Genomic DNA, 17,624 nt, shown 5'->3' on the forward strand with positions numbered 1-17,624 from the left:
ATTCCTTGTGTGGGCAGAGCTCTGTATACCAGGCCATCTCTATGGGCCACTGGTCACACTGTGGATTGGCTGTCCCAGTGTTTGTAACCCATTGCTCGGTCCGGTCAGCAATGAGCACAAAGGTACAGCCATTCAAATACAAGACAGATGCTATCTCAGCAGGCTCTGTCAGTGAGGCAGTTCTCTTATATAGTGGCTATAATTATGAAAGTAGTTGTGAATGACCTATATAGTACATTCCCACAATCGGAAAACCCACAAACATGACTTGCACACCAAGGGTGAAGTCCCAAAGTCAGTGTGATAGAGCTATTTATCCTGTTTCCACTTCAGTTTAGCCAAAGGCTCCCTCTGGAGAGAATTTCCCCCAACTTCAGTAGTCCTCCAAATGGTATGAATATGTTGTCATCAGTTCCCAGACCCCTAGGCCTAGAAAGCATCCCAGAGACCATCTCTCCTAAAGCTAACATGGAACAGGTTGCCAGTAGGCGGTAGCTTCTAAGGCTGAATATTAGCATTTTTCAACCACAATGTTTCGATGCATGTTTGTTTCAATAATTGTGAGGTAATTACACTTTGTTATTAACAACAATGTAAAATATTTATGAGTGATTTACTCTATATTTGATAATGTCACTTGCATTATGATCATTTGCATTCTACATGAAATTGTAAAAATGAAATTATAAGTAACATGCCTGTGAAATCTCTTGGGTTGAAAGCTACAGACAGAATTTATTGGAAGGATATCAGAGGGGGAAGAAGGGTTCAAAGTTTATCAGCAGGTAAAGAATAAGGCTTCAGCATGCTCGGGAAGCAAGTCAGCTCCCAAAGCTAGGAAGCAGGAACCACCAGCGTGGTCTCACGGCCGGGCAAGGACAAGGAGGTTCACACCAGCAGGAGAGAAGGAGCCTAACCATTTTGGTCTGTTTTCTACTCAAGATTAAAATTCTAAAACAAAGCACCTGATTGGTCTAGATTCATCTTTGAGCAGACGACATCAGGCCTCTGATCATAGCAGTAAGGATGCTGTTTAAAAATACAAAATGAAAGGAAAGGAAATGGGTGAAGGTGTCAAAAGGTACAAACCTCCCATTATAAGATAAATAAATCCTGGAGATGTAACGTACAGCATGGTGACTAGTTGATAATGGTGGATTGTATATTTGAAAGTTGCTAAGAGAGTAAATCTTTAAAGTTCTAATCACAAGAAAAAAAACCTGTAACTGTGTGTGCTGATGGATGTTAACTAGACTTATTGTGGTGATCATTTCATAGTATACATAAATATCAAGTCACTATGTTGGACATTTGAAACTAATATAATGTTATACATCAATTTTATTTCAAGTAAGAAAATAAAATAAAAAGAAATGATGACTAGAAAAAAGGAAAATGCATGCTGGAGCAAAATAAAATAGAACAAAACGACTGTCCCCTGTTGCTTTCATTCTGGGAATGGCAGATAACAGGTGACCTTTAGGCTTCCGTACGTGCTAAGCATCCAGATCTCAGCTGAGAAACACACCCCCTTTAGAGCAGCTTCTGTAAGCTAGCCTCCTTTGCCGTGTTTTCCTTCTCACTGGGAAGAGCAGATGGAGAGTTCCAAAACAGTAGGAACCAAGGATTTGTATAAAATCGTAACCTGAATTTCTTAGAAACTGCTAATGCTTTTTAAAAAATGTGTAGGATGCAGATAACCCCTGATTCAAATTCAGAAGCGTAACTGATGAGAATAATGTATGCAATTTGTAAATATTCTTAAATCAACAAATGCCAACCTATCGCTTGTTATAAAACTGCTTGCTCTACTCTTTACCCCACCCCGACAGCCTCCTTTGTTGAACCCTGACTCAGTGCAGGGTTTGAGTCTCTCCTCTCCGTTCCTTCCTGCTCTGGACTGACTGCGTGTGAGTCATGGTAACACAAGAAGCAGGAGGGCCAGTGTGGGGCTGGCATAGGCGGTCATTCTTGAAGTGCCACTGGGCATGATGTGCGGACGATTCCAGACTCTTACTTGCCTTCACAACTTTTTGTAACAGGTGCAGCAAATGAACTTCTGCCCCTGTCTTCCTTAAATGCACACAAATAAAGCGTTACCATGTCCTGGATATGAAGTCATGCCTACTTCCATGAATCGTATTTTGTGTTCATGACTCTGCAACTGGGAATTAGTCATTTAGACCTAATTAGTTTCTTCAAAATAGGAAATGCTTATACCAACGATTTAATATCCAGATATAATTTATATAGTCAGAAAACATCTAAAAAAATGCCAGTTAAGATGTTCAACCAACAAAAGCAAATATATATATTTTTGCACCCTGCCATCAAAACCCCAAATGAACCCTGAGGGTCATATGTTGAAACTGGCTGCTCTCCTACATTTGTGGAGGGCAGTCACAATCAAGGGCAAACTTTCAGCACTGTTGAACCCAGCCAAGTACTTGACAAGGCTCCATTCAAGGAAAACGCAAACAAACAAATCTTGCTTCATGCAGCTTTTAAAAATTGTATTTAAATTCAATAATTTTGTCATTTGACCAAAATGACATGTATTCAGGTACTCAAACCACAGCTATTGAAAAAGCAAGCATGCCACCAGAAATATAAATGACTCTTTGAATCTGATGCCTGTGTTTTACACAACAAACACATGTATTCAAATGTATAGAAATGTACCCAGCCCCCAGCTTTATTTCTCTATGCATTTAACATTCATGAAGACAAAATAAAAGAAAATTTAATGTGTAGACTGTCACTAAAATATTTTAAAAATTGTTTGCAATTCCTGCAAAAGTATAAAAATCTATTTTGCTGAAGATGAGCAAAGCACATTTGTATTTCCAAGTAAATTGACAAGACTATTTCTTTTTCTACCTAGGTCTGAGTATATGTAACAGCTCCAAAAGTGACTGGAGAATATTTTCTAAACACAAGTATTTGGTGTTAATTTAATTAACATTTGTTTAACATCCACTAGTATGTTTTATAATTTTTGGTGTAGAGCTCTTATACATCTTTTATTAAATATATTCTTAAATATTTAATTTATGATGCTAGTATTAATGGAATTGTTTTATTTTGTAATTTTCTCCCATTTTTGGTTGCTAGGAGATCAAAATAACTGATTTTTGTATGTTTACCTTGTATCTAACAATTTTGTTAAATTTATTTATCAATTGTATTAGATTATTTGCAGATGCTTTTGTATTCTCTTTGCACAATCATGTGATCTACATTTCCCTTCTTTTTTCAAATATTTTAACATTTTATTTCTTTTTCTTGTCTTATTGAACTAGCTAAGATCATGGAGAGATTTTGAAGGGAAAAATGTCATAGTTTCATCAATATTTTTAAATGATATTCTGGTAGAGTTATGTAATACTTATTGAAGAGAGAAGTTCGGTCTAGAGAAATCTAACTAAGGAAGCATATGTGGGAATTCAGAGAAAGACGCACATGCAAGGGAACTTTCAAAAATAGAATTGACAAGGGATAGTAATCATTTATGGGGCCTGAGATCTCTAGCCAGGGGAACTAACCATTACATGAGATAAAGGACGTTTAAAAAGAATTAACTGGAAGTAGGTTGAGAAAGGGTAATGCAGAAGAACATATTTTTAAAACCTTTGATATCCGACTCAAATCACATTTCCAGATCTTATAAAACTAAACCAATAATTTTGACAGCTGGATAGTTTAGGTATCTGCCTCACCCAAGGGAGGTAAGGCAGATGGCCCTGGGTAACCATTGTTTGAACTCTGAGCCACAGCTGGGGGGTCTAAGTGTGGGATCCAACAAAGTTGATTTACAAGCTGACCAGTGGCCTGGGGCAAAAAATAGTGTCCCAATAGGAATTAATTTGAACAGCCTGTTTCACTAATCAGAGCTATAAAATCTGAAGGGATTCGGGTTGTAGGAAGAAGAAACAAATCTAAAAGGAAAGAATAGAATCCATGAAGAAACTCTTGTTATGGTTTAACCTCAGTTGTAAGGTAATAGAAAGGTAAGAGGGAGAGAAATGATCTAGAGACAGAGACAGACAGATAACAAGGAGTATTTAAATGAAAATTCAACAAATATTTGAGCACTTACTCTGTTCCAGGTGCTTTTCTGGGTTCTGGGAATACAGCAGCAAATAAAACAGGCAAGAAGATGCCTGCCGTCCTGGAAGGATTACCCTTAAGTGTGAAAAGGCCAATACAATGAACGAGAAAACTGTGTAGCATATCAGAAGGTGGTAAGTGCCATGAAGAAAAATAAAGCAAGGGAGAGAAAGAGTGTGTGCTGAGTGGAGGAGAGTAGTACAAGTGTAACAAAAGGTGGTCAGGAAAAGCATCCTTAACATGATAATATTTACAAAGCCCTCAGGAGGTGACAGAACCAGCAGTACAGATATCTGAGAAGAGTGTGCCGGGCAGAGGAAAGGGCCCTGGGCAGCCATGTAGGGGCAGGCCTTGAGAAAGGGACACCTTTCCTAATGCACACAAAGGCAATCTTAAGGCTAATCGTGATCTTGCGAACAGCTGGTGCTAAGTCCTGAGTTGGGTGTATGTTTGATATATTCAGAGAACTCCAGAGAAACAGCAAGGCTGGGATGGATTGAGCCAAGAGGAATGTAGGGGAAGAGAAGTCGAATCTAATGGAGGCCATGGAAAGGTACCCTGATGTGTGTGTGTGAGGGTGTGTTACAGATGGATTGGTCACTCCCAGATTTACAGTGTCATTGCGAGACTGACTTTAATATATCACCCATCCCCTTGGTCTGCCCCATCCATGAAGTTAACTAGCCCATGATATTAGCCAGAATCAAGCCCAGGTTCACTCTTCTTTTTTGTACAACATCCATTTAAGTACTTGCTACTCACTTGGGGATCCAGTTTCTTTAGCCAAGTCAGCTTCTCAGCTCCCTTCCTCCATTATTGCTTTTCAGCCTCAATTCTTCTTCCATCCCAACCAGACTCTGACACTGGCATTCTGGCATGAAACAGTTCACCTAGTTATGACAGTAACACTATAGATTTTCTTGCTCTGGTAGTCACAAGTTTAGCAGAAAGCCCAATCAGGGTAGTAAGATTTTCTTTTTTAAAGAATATTCCCAGAGGAGAAACTCACTTCCACTGGAAAAACTCACAGGAGGTCAGTGGTTACTCGAGGTCCCTCCTGGCCTAGGGGCTTGATTTGGGAAGTTGGTCAGCTCACCTCTCATCAGGGCTACCCTGGGATTGGCAGAATTATAATGATGTTGTGGGTTTGGGAGAATTAGACATAAATAAATTACTTAATTCCGTTTCTTGCAACTAATGTCTTTCCTTGCATGTGCTCTAGTCACAGGGCATCAGCGCTGCTTCTCCAGTCAAACCACTTCACTCAACAGGACACTGAAATAGACAGAAAGCAGGGTTTCTTAGAGATCTGATGCTCCGGCCTTGGTCGTCTGCATTATTCCTCATTTCTAGTTTCTTTGCACATGTGGGAAAAAATAAGAAGCTGCTGTGTTCATGAGATCTCAGAAGTCTCAGTACAAGGAAGTGATTTGGAATAAAATACGCTGATGTACTTTTAAAAAAGTTAATTCTCTTCTTTTTCCTAATATAATTCACATCTCCTAAAGAAACGATAGCAGAGTTATAGCTTGAAAACAAAAGGTCCAATGTAAACCAAGTTTAGAAAACAATGAGAGGCTGGAACACTCAAGTTTGCTTGCCTTCAGTGAGCAGAAAATCTTAATTTTAAAAGGGTAAAAATATATCGCAGGAAAATCATTTTCAAATTTGGAATGACCCTTTTACCCCCAGAAACTCTAACAGATCGGGAATTCTCTAGGTATAATAAAATTCAAAGCATATGAACAAATTTCTCCCAATTTTTAAAGTTGAAAAGGAAATTATTAGTCCACATAAAATTGGCCAAAATCGAAATTTGTGTAAAGGATGGAGAGATTCAGGAAACTGAAACCATGACAGTGTCGCCAATCTGTATTGTTAAAGGTCAACTCTGCTGTCTTCTGTACAACGTTTTCGGTGGGCAGTGGGGTGGAGGACCAAGGACTGGTGAAAGACTGGAGACTTGTTCTGGGTGTCCTCACTTTGCAGAACGGTGATCAAATGTTGGATGCTACCGTGAAATGGGCTTTACACAGATAAGAGCGAGATGTTGAGGTGTTCAGAGGTATCTGAAGGTGGAGGAAGCTTGCTGGGCCACCAGGGAATTTTCCACTCTGAGCTTCTCAAACAGAAGCCAAAGGCCCACCAATCTTCACAAATGATGGTAGAAAATGATTTCTGAAGCTTTAGTCATTTAAAAACTTTTATTATTAATTTACCATATTTATGTACCGTCTTAATTTTTTACATTAAAAAGATAACTTTTTGCCTAAATAATTTTGTTGAAAGCAATCATATCTGTTATATTAAAGGTCTGATGTCTTGGTGCTTTATTTTTTTTCTAAAATACTTTGAAATGAGCACATAATTTAGAAACGTTCACTCATGTACCATCTAAAGTCACCTCCTGGACTAGCAGTGGGGCACATTCCAACTTTAGGAAACTGTCATAAATGACACTTATCCATAGAGAGGCACCTTTACTTTCCTTTTCTCTGAGATCTATCTTTCTAAATAGTTGATAGTTGCTGAAGCAAGACTTTTTTTTTTGCTGCTAAGCATGAGAAGCCTCCATAGTCACCTAGAACCTTCTGTATCAATAGACTTTTATCATTTCAAAACTGCTTCTACTTTTATTACCTTATTTTACCCACTGAGCTCTGCATAGAAATAGTAGAGATGAGAAAATAAAAGTACATGAAGTTGCATAAAACTCAGCGTCACACAGCTCCTTCATGACAGACCAAGTCTACGGATGAACTCTGAGCCCAATTAAACTAAACTCTGTCCATTAAACTAAATTCAGCCTTAGCAAAGAGAATTATTTAGACCTTTGCTGTTTTATACACTTTTTTAAGAAGAATATTTTTCCAAATTAGTTTTCCTTTATTTCTCTAAATGGGGAAACTTTGGCTCAAACAGAAAACGAAACTCTGGGTAAGTCTTTTCTTAAATACCTTGTCTTTATACACTCATGTGAAGACAGTTCTAAGTATAAAATGCTATTTCACTTAAAACAATTATGATTGTAATAATATTTAAATGTTGGAAGGAAGGACTTGGGTAACATAACCTTTTCTGCAACGTATTCGTAACGTATTTTTCTTCACATTGTTTTGAGTCGCATTCTGATAGCCCAATAAATCAATTAAGAAACCCGTGTCTGCTGAAGACCACATGTGTGCCCAGTACTAGAATAGATGCTGTGGAAGTTTAGGTAGAAATATAAATCAACAATAAGCTCACAATCTAATTAATAGAACAGATCTAATACAAATGGAAGAAGTAGTAAATAGCTCATTTGATGGAAAAACCATATTCTAGTGTATTTGCTCTGCCTTTGGATAAGACGCTTATCCTTTCTGAGTTCTTTCATTTGCAGAATAAGAGGATTGATGTCGTTCTCCTCACTTTCTGAAATTCTAAGATCTATGTCTTGGAGCATATAAAATTAAATAAAAGAAAAGGCCACTTAAGAAGCTTGGATATTCTTTCCTTCCAAAGAATGCAAAAGAGATCAATCTGATAGTCATTAAATAAATGTTGGAAAGCCTGCTGAAGTGATACCCATATTTAAGATTTAAATAAGACATCAGGATAGGTTAAAGTAGCAGTAAGTTAGTTAACAAAAATTTCTTGAGCAACTTTTGTGCCAGACACTGTTGGCATAGCTGCTGGTGATACAGGCAAGAGTTCCTGTCCATCGTGGCACTTATATTCTAGAATTGGGGAGGAGGAACCAAAGAACAAACATTAAGTTCAGGTATCATCATGATTTTGGATTGTGTTGAATGCCTTCAAGGAATAATTGAGTCCATTCCTTGTAACTTTTGTCTTTCTTCCCATGTGCTCCAATCACAAGGCATCAACTCTGACTCTCCAATCAAGTTGTTCCTTCCAACTGGACAGTGAAATAGACAGAAAACAGGATCAGACTCGCTTTCCTAGGAGCTTTCTTCCGTTCTTGGGAGAACTATCCCTTAAAAACCGCTTGAGAGCTCTCCTTCAAGTTCTGTTACCAAGGGCAAATCCACCTGTGTTCTGGCCAATCTTGCTCCTTCTTCTACCCATAGGCATCCAGTGCCTTCTGTCTGGTGGCCTTCTGTTAGAGTCTAAATTAACCCCATGCCATTCTGTCACACTTATGGTCCGCAAGATGATCTCACACATCCTCTAGTCTGATAAACGTCAGGAGTGCAAATCTCAACACAATTGGCCCTCCTTGGCTTTACATCAGAGAAGCTGGTGCTTCCATTACTGACTCTTTAGATTTTCTAGGCAGGATCCAAACACTGACTAAATGCAGAGGGCTTATATTAAGCTCTCAGAGTGTCTCATTAAAGCCTTTTTCTCTTGATTTGAGGTGTAAAAGAACTCATAGCATACCAACTCCTCTCTTTGAACATCCTCTCCATTTATAACCCTTACTCTTTCTGTCCTCTTTGTGAGGGAAGGGTTAAGAGGATTTGGTTTTGGCCATCTTTTTTAAAAATGTGGTGTTCTTCAAGTTTACAAGGAGAACAGAGAGCTTATTAAACAGGAATGCAATCAGCAAAATCCAGAATATGGGAAACTACAGGACAAACATCCCAGTTTCTTCAACAAATAATTACAAAGGGAAAAAGTAAAAAGGGGGAAAAACCAATAAAGTAAAAGAGGCTGAAGAGACACATCAACCAAGTATGATTCACGGACTTTGTTTGGATCCTAATTCGAACATGCTATCTACAAAAAAGTTACAAGGCAACTGGGAAAAAGTAAACACTGGCTGGATGATTGACGATATTAAGGGGATATAGTTAAATTTTTCAGAGGGGTAGTAGTATTGTTGCTATGTTAAACATTGCAGAATCTTTATCTGTTAGTGATGTGTACTAAGGTATTTATAGATCAAGTGATACGATGTCTGAAATTTGTTTTAAAGTAATGCACTAGTGGAGAAAGTAAGGAAAGAGATGAAACAAGACTGGCCATGTGTCAAAGCCAAGTGATAGATACTAGGGATTCATTAGGCAATTTTATCTGCTGTAAATGTTTGGAATTTTCCATGAAACTACAAAGGAAAATGCTGCTTCATGGTTTCACAGATCCCTTTGAATTGTGGCATTGATTGTCTTGATGCCTCAACTGAAATATTCATTTAATATTTTTCATATAATGCATACAGATGTCTATATGTCCAATTCATGGGTTGTCTTATAGCCAGCCCACTTTCTACCATACTGTATTTCCCTTCTTCAGAAGTTCAACCTGGACAACTGGTCCACTCTTTCCCCGGCCCCTTCAGAACGCTGTTGGATGGTCACGTGATGCAGGAGCAGCATAGTATGGAAAGCAACTCACAGCATTTATAAGTCTACAAGTCACTGATTGAATACTTTGAAATTTCTTCTTCTATGGCAATCCTGAGATTCAACAAGTTCTATCATGAAGTTTTGTGTAGGAGACAGCTATTTTTCTTATCAGTCTCAAGGGAGTGACTTAATTTTGAGGCCAAGCACTTTAAAATACATGCATTGATACCTCCGTTTTTATAGCCCTTTAACACAATATTTTAATGCAGATGATTTATGAAGCAGCAGTTGCACTTCTGGAGTACACTGGAATTAAATGTCATTTAGAGTCTTTTCCTGTGATGACATTATGCCATTCTAGATACTTTCTCTGTGAAATTGCTTCTCTTTTTAGTATCTGTTGCAAATTTCATGATTGATAGCAGATATTTGTCTGCAGGGTCCAAAGCCCTTATACTTGTTTCTTGTGTTGCATTCTTTATTAGGTCACCCAAAAATAACAGTACCAAAAGCCATTATGAAGACAGACATTTAGAAGAATTTTAGGGTAAAGCTCACGGAAAGCAAATAAAAAGAAGGAGCCAGATAATATTCCCTGCTTGGTGTTTCACTCTCTCTCAACTCAAATATTCTCTTTTTTTATAACATGGGTAAAAGAGAGGGCAAATTAAACTTTCTCACCACTATTAAACATTACAAGTTACAAATCTATTTCAACCAGGCATCATTAATATGTCACAAATTAATCTGAATCTCTTTCCCTTCTAGGAATGGCCAGAAAATCTCAAACACACACAAACAGCCCCAAGATGACACTGAATTTATATCACTAAGTATAATTTCCAAATTTCTTCATTTCATTTCCTTGAACACTCAAATAATGGGTTTCAGGGCAAGCAAGAATGAAAAAGATCTAAAATCTCATCATTCAGAATATTTAGATAATTGCAACTTAATTTTTTATTAGTGCTTGGGAAAGAGAGCAAAGGTTGGCACTGAAATACTCTCCAGTTAAAAGAGAATGGACATGGGACTGGTTATAGCCATCAAACTGACAGACAAAAGGTTGGAAATATATTAAAACATTCACTCAAAATCTATTTATGAGGGTCAAAATCATTGGATTAAGTAAAATTTTAATGTGATGAGTGAGACCAATAAACCAAATTAGCTTGAGAATGTTTTTCATAGAACTACAAATCTAATAAATCAGAAGAAGGAAATAAGTATGATAAGTTGACCCCGAAAAGCAATTATCTAAGCACATCCTATAGATGCACTGAAATAATGGGGATAAAATAGTTTTGCAAATGATGAGAGAATAGGTACCTGAGAGGAGGCCCGGCCAAGGAAAACGGCTTGTGCTAGAATATTGGCCAGAAGGGGTGAAAAAGAGAAACACATATGACAAACGCAACTGAGCCAAAAAACAGAAATTATCTTCAAAGAATTCTGTGTTTTTATCAATTGCTTGGACTTTTGAATGATATATTACTCTTGATAATAACTATATTTACTGTGCTTATTATGTATTAGAAATTGTTCTAAGCACTGCATGAACCCTTGCAATCTTCGTAACAATTCTATGAGAAAGTCCTATCATGCCTGGTTTTACTTGTGATAAACTGAGGCACCGAGCGGTTACATAACCTGCCCTGAGGAATGATTGAACCAGAGCCACCACTCTCTCTACTACCTCTTGCCTTCGAAAAGAAAAGACTAACTTAAATTAAATAATTAGAAAACAATTATAAATGTATTACAAAGCTCTATGTGAAAACCAAGGAAACAGAGAATGAATATGCATGTATTAGAGAAGGAGCTTTGCCAAAGGATGAAAAACAATCATAACGTAATTGGGATAAATGCAAAATAAGATACTTTCACATCTGTCATCTGATTCAAGGGAGAAATGAAAACAAATAATCTGCACAAAGATGGTACAGAAAAGAGACATGAGAGAGCACAGTGTCAACCTGAGTTAGCAAAACAAATTAAAAATTAAAAAATCTAAATAAAATTAAAATTAAAAACTCCAAAAATGATGAATAGGACCCCAAGAAGTAAGAACCTTGAGGATGTCCTATCAACATATAAGGTCAGGTTATTCTTTACTATCATGTCATTTCGGGATGCAGTATCTGGAGCTCAATCATACAGGAGACAACCATGTAAATAACTAGTAACTTCGTATTTCCTATTCTCTAGGCACTGTGCTTTATAAGTAGTAGCATTATTTTCATTATTACTGTTAATGACAGAAAATCTACTTTTTCTTGCTGTGGTCCAAAATCAGTGTTAAAGCAGACAAGGTAAACTTGACAAGAATGTTAAGCACAGGCCAGAGGTAGGAAGGACCGTGTTAAAAAACCCAGGTCAGAAAGCCTGCAGCAATAAGAACTTGACCAGAGAGAGAAGCTCGGGCCTGGCCACTGTTCCCAGGGGAGACTTTGTCCTGTCAGGAGTCTCCTCAAGGTGGTCCCCGTGGTGGAAGGTTGTGAAGGGACAGTTTATGGCTGATAGTAAAGACTTGCTTTTTTAGCACAACTAGAAGAACCTGCAACTAGAGCATACAGCTATGCAGTGGGGGGCTTTGGGGAGAAGAAGGAGAAAAAGAAAAGATCGGCAGCAGATGCCAATCTTGGCTCAGGTGCCAATCTTTAAAAAAAAAAAAGAATTGTTTTCTTAAAATTTTATTTTAATAAAGAGCAGAATGAAATGCTGCTTTAAAAATGGTTGGATTTAGTTTAGACTTAGGAGAAATTTCTTGTCTGTAAAAACCTGCAGCCTCTGTTGTAACATAGCAAAGTAAAGTAGGGACTCAACATCTCCCAGTATTTTTGTGACTGAAGGAGAGAGGATATTGCTGGCCTGCCTGGAAACAGGGGGATGGACAGAACGCCTTCAAGGATTCCTTCGTGCTAGTTGGTTTGGGGATAATACAGGAAAGAACAGAATCCAGTCTACCGTTCAGACTTTGGTTTACCCTCAAGTGATTGAAAACGTTTAAAAATATTTGAATAAAAACACTAGAGTACATGAACTCATTAAGATATCTTAAAAACCCTTTCATCAAAATCCTTGCGGGTGTGAAAATGTGTTTCTCCTGCCTTCTTGTATCTAGTATCTGCTGCCCTGGGCAAATTTAGCCCTGGTGTATCCCAGCACTGAGGCAGAGGTTTCGAATTACCGATGAGGTCTTCCGCCTCTTTAAAGGTGGTATTAAGAGTACCTAGGAGTTGTGAGCAATATCATCCCTTTTTAGATCTGTCCATTCATCATGATCCCGTGCCAGAATTTGTTAGGTAAACATGATTGACAGACAGCCATCTTTATCCTTTATATGGCTGGAGGTCAGCCCTGGTGGAAAGTAATGCTTTTTTAATTAGCTGTTAGAAGATTGAGTTTCCTTTGTGTGGATCGCATGCTGCTCTCTCTCTGAGCCAGTATCCAAAGTGGCTATCTCTTGTGCCTTTCATGCTTCGTATAACTCAGATGACTGAAGCACAATCATAAAAGATTCATATTGAAGCTGTTTTATAAAAATTTGCACAGCTGGCAAAAAAATAGGGAGAGAAAACATACTTGAAATAACAGAGTCCTCAGAAAGGAAAATGAGCAACATTTTCAAGGCTATCTTGGCAAACAGTGACTGCAAAGAGAGAACTGTTGTCACAATACTTCTGCTGTGAAAATAAAATAAATGTAATTTTTAACTGTAATGTGCAAAATATAATTTCCCTCCGAGGAATTGGTCCTTCCATTTAAAGGTAAAATAAATCCCTGAAACAGTTTTGGTTTGGCAGAGTTTGCAAGAAAAACAACGCAAGCATTCGTGACTAATTCAATGGCACTATGCTTCTTCCACATCTTTTGTGAGGCAGGATGTTCACTTCAGAAAAAGCTGATGATTTTGATGCCTAAAACAATTAATTCAGCAATATGTGAAACCACCGTGAAATGAAGAATGGGTGTGCACAAAATGTTAATACATCTTCAAAACACATGCTTTTTATTTAAATGTAAAATTGTTGGGTTGCAAAAGAAATATTCTCAAGCTTATAATATAAACTTCTAACTAGTTTCTAAATACAGTGACTATATATGATGGTTTAGTGAAGGAGTGATATTATATTAAGGTCCTAAAAATAAATTTTTCACTTTATGAATCAAAAAATAAAATCGATTATTTGAATACAATGCATAAATAGACCCAAACTCTCTTTTGTCTAGTTAATGTTGAAGCTCCTGTATTGATTTTCTCTGTTGTTTTCTGTTTCCAATTTCATTGATTTCTGGTCTTTTAATTATTTGCTTCTTGAGTATATTATACTCTTCTTTTTCTAGTTTCCAAAGTGAAAGCTCAGATAGTTGATTTGAAATTGTTCTTCTTTTGAGAACTTTCTTCCATCACGAGCTTCTTTGTTCTCTCTTTTTCTTCCCTTAAGAGGTAGTATGGTGTTTATAAGAGCATGAGACCTGGAGCCACACTGCCTGGGTCTGAATCCAAGCTCTGCTACTTACAAGCTGTGTGATCTTGGGAAAATTGCTCAAGCTCCCTGGGCCTCAGTTTCCTAATTTGTAAAATGGGGCTAAAAATACATCTTGTCCATTAGATTGTTGTAAGGAATAAGTGAGTAAAGATATAGAAAGAACTTAGAAGTTCTTTGCAATATATACAATTTGAGTGCTATTATCCTTGCAAGTGGCATGCATTCATAAAATGTGCAGGCAGACATCAAATATACTCCACGTTAAATAAGCTACCTTCATTTAAATAATGCATCAGCAGTAGTCAATAATTCTTTGTTTTCTTGTTTGTGCCTCGTTTCTCACTGTATAAACAAAATGTTGGGTTGTATTCAGGAAAGGGGAGGGAAATTCATGTACGATGTTGATGACAACTGTCACCCCGTGAAGATCTCTAAGCCAATCATATGCAGTTTCAACAGAGAGGCTTAGAGAAGTCTGCTGCGTGTCTTTGTTTATGACAAGAACTGATTGGTTACAAGTTGTCCTTGTTAGCTAATTAAGCTCCAGAAAATTAATGCATTACTAATCTCTATTCCTTCACTTTTGAGTGACCTGGCGGATATATTGTTTAAACAAACAACAACCTGCAAAAGGAAATAGTTCATTTAAAGCAATGACTCCAAGGCCAGATGAAATGCATGATTTTTAAAAATCAAGGATGAAATGGTTTTAGGAGGTACTCCAAAACGTAGTTTTCTAGTTTCATGCTTGACATTAGGCAGGCAAATGCTTTTGCCCTGCATCTTGCAACTTCAGACGGCAAAACTGGTCCGTACGATCTGAAACATGGACCACATTTGAAGTCACTTGAATTTTTAACTTGCTAAGGTTGAGCGTTTCCCACAAAAGGGTCATAATGGCTGACAAAGAAATCCACATATAAAATTTGTTTACCGCAGTTTAAACAAGCCATTTAATCTGCAGCTGGTCTGGCCACACGTGACCTTACGGGGTGCTGAGCAAAGCAGCAGCAGTCACACCGCGTGGACGGCCGAGATTCGTGTTTTTACACCATTGCTCGCCAAGACACGGCATCTTTGCTTTCGGCGTGTGACTATAGGAGTGGTAGCCAGGGTGGAGACCAGAAAAGGAAGAGAGGATAATCCACTTCACTGAGAGTTACTATGTGCCAGGTACTGTGCTGGGTAAGCCTATGACATATTATCTCATTTGATCAATTGAACGAAAGCAAAATTAGAAAAGCCTTTCAGAATGAATGATTGTATGAGGACTGGAGGCTGCAAAGAGGAGCTGTTTGAGCCAGTTGGAATACAAGTCACCGCATAGGATTTTAAAATGCTCCTTTGGGGAGGGTTTTTTATGCATCTCTTTTCCTCTGTGTTACGTGATTTGGGGGCCAGGATTCCTCCTTGCTCTAGGTGCACTCCAATCCCAACATTAATGAACATAGAAAGTTTAAAATGCATTGGCTCCATTAAAAGAAACCTGTTACAGGAACAGGTTTCAGTTGTACATTTTTATTCATCCTAATTCCTTTTGCTGAGATCTAGTTTTGAAGGGAAAACACCGCTGCTCTGGTGTTTCATTTCATTCAAGTCCTCCGTGGAAAAGGGTTTGCTGGAAATTTATAAACAAATGCAGCATTATGGGTCTAAGTAGCTGGAAGAATACCTGTATAAACGCAACCTGTCGGGCACAAAACGCTGCCCTTCCCCCACTCACTTATATAATAATCCTGGCTTTCAGAAGACTAATCGCACACACCATCTACACAGCATCTAATTTCCTCATCAGATTTCTCTGCTGGGTTTAGCCATGCTTGTCAACTTCCCAGCTCCCTGTTTAATAACTGGGTTTATTCTTAGTGTCTCGCCAATAAACATTCCTATGAGCAAACCCCTGAAAGAATGAAGTCCCAATTTCTTTATCGCTCCCTCTTTCACGAAGGGTTTTCTGCTCACGCTCCTGGGAAAGGTCACAGGTAATTTTGGCTGGTCACCTTAGGGTGGCAGGATTGCACGAGCACATTGGGCTCTTTTGTTTAAGTATCCCAAGACCACCAAAGGTGACCACAGGCTGCAGGGAGACCCTTAGAAAAGTGAGCAGGCAATAGTGGAGGCAGCCTGCCCAAGTCAGGCTCCCTGTAAGCACAAACTAAGTGGCTCCTATTCAGTTTCGGAACAAATGCAGCTTTTCTGCAAGCAAACTTATCTTCTATATTGTTCACATGCTGGAGATTGCTGAATGTCTACAAGGAGTTTTAAGATCATTTATCGTGGCAGAGAAAGTTACCACGAGTGAACTGAAAGCTAAGTCCTTTTCACATTAATTTTATCACTTTAAAATAGAAAGTTCGTTTAAATCTTTCCCACTGAGTCTCTTTGAGATGTCTGCATTTCTAGAGTCTCAGAAGGAAAGTGAATACCCAGTAAATTGTGGAAATGCAAAACAACTGAACCGGCCATTTCTAAACAGCATTGGCCTATGGTGCTGCATGGGTTGAATTGCGTTCCTCCGCGCCTGAAAAAAAGGTATGTTGGAGTCCTAGCGCCCAGCGCCTCAGAATGTGACCTTATTTGGAGACAGATTCTCTACAGAGGTCATCAAGTTAGAATGAGGTCATTAAGGTGGGCTTGAATCCAACATGACTGAATATCCTTATAAAAAGGGGAAATGGGACATCTATACACACAGGGAGAATGCCACGTGAGGAAGGCAGAGATCAGGATGGCGCAGCAGAAGCCACGGTTCGCCTGCAAACCACCAGAAGCTGGGAGGGAGGGTGGAGCAGGTCCTCCCTAAGAGCCTTTAGGAAGAACGACCCAGCTGACACCATCACATTGGGCCTCCAGCCTCCAGATCTGTGAGACAACAGATTTCAGTGGCTTAAGCCCCCCAGTTGGTGGTACTTTGTTATGGTAGCCCTGAGAAACCAGTACAAATGTTCATGAGAAGTTTCGGCGTACTCAAAAATACAGGTGGACCTGAAAATTCAGTCCATGCCCACGGAAGAGTCAGTAGAAGTTATAAAAGTGTGGGCTTGATTCTGCTGTTACCTAAGCTTCTTCTGGGGCAAATTCGTCTTGTTCTCTCCTTCTGCCTACACGAGTATCTAAACAGGATACGTGCTCTATTATCCTCAAAAGCTAAGAAGATCTCTGCATGGTAACGTTTTGGGTTGGATAATCCTTTGTTGTGGGCTGTCCTGAGCACTGGAGGATGTTTAACAGCATCCCTGGCCTCCACTCACTAGATGCCAATAGCATCTCCCCCGGGGTTGTGACGATGTCTGCAGACATTTTCAAATATTCCCTGGGAGACAAATGCCCACCCCAGTTGAGCACTACTGCTCTAAACATATTTTCAAGGGGCAATTGCAATTGTTTTATGCAAAAAAAAAAAAAAAGAAGAATTATAATTGGTATTCTCTAATCACTAATTTTCATGGCCTTCAGAGAATTTTTCCAAACCTTAGTAATGAAAGCCTTGTTTTATTCGCTGGCAAGCCAATCCTTTTCAATCCTGTTCTACCAGCATTTCCTGAGAACTTCTCATTGGCGTCCTCGGTTAGGCTGGAGGCTCCTTGGCACATGGATCTTACTAACGTTGCCTCGGAAAAGTACCCCTCGTCATACCTCGAAAGGGGTCCCTCCTCATACCTTCCGGCCTAAGAAATGTGTCAGCTCAGCAAGCATCATCTCCCCCTTGTCCTGGGGGTAAAAAGAG

Source organism: Equus quagga, chromosome 11, assembly GCF_021613505.1.
Source record: "Equus quagga isolate Etosha38 chromosome 11, UCLA_HA_Equagga_1.0, whole genome shotgun sequence".
Taxonomy (NCBI): domain Eukaryota; kingdom Metazoa; phylum Chordata; class Mammalia; order Perissodactyla; family Equidae; genus Equus; species Equus quagga.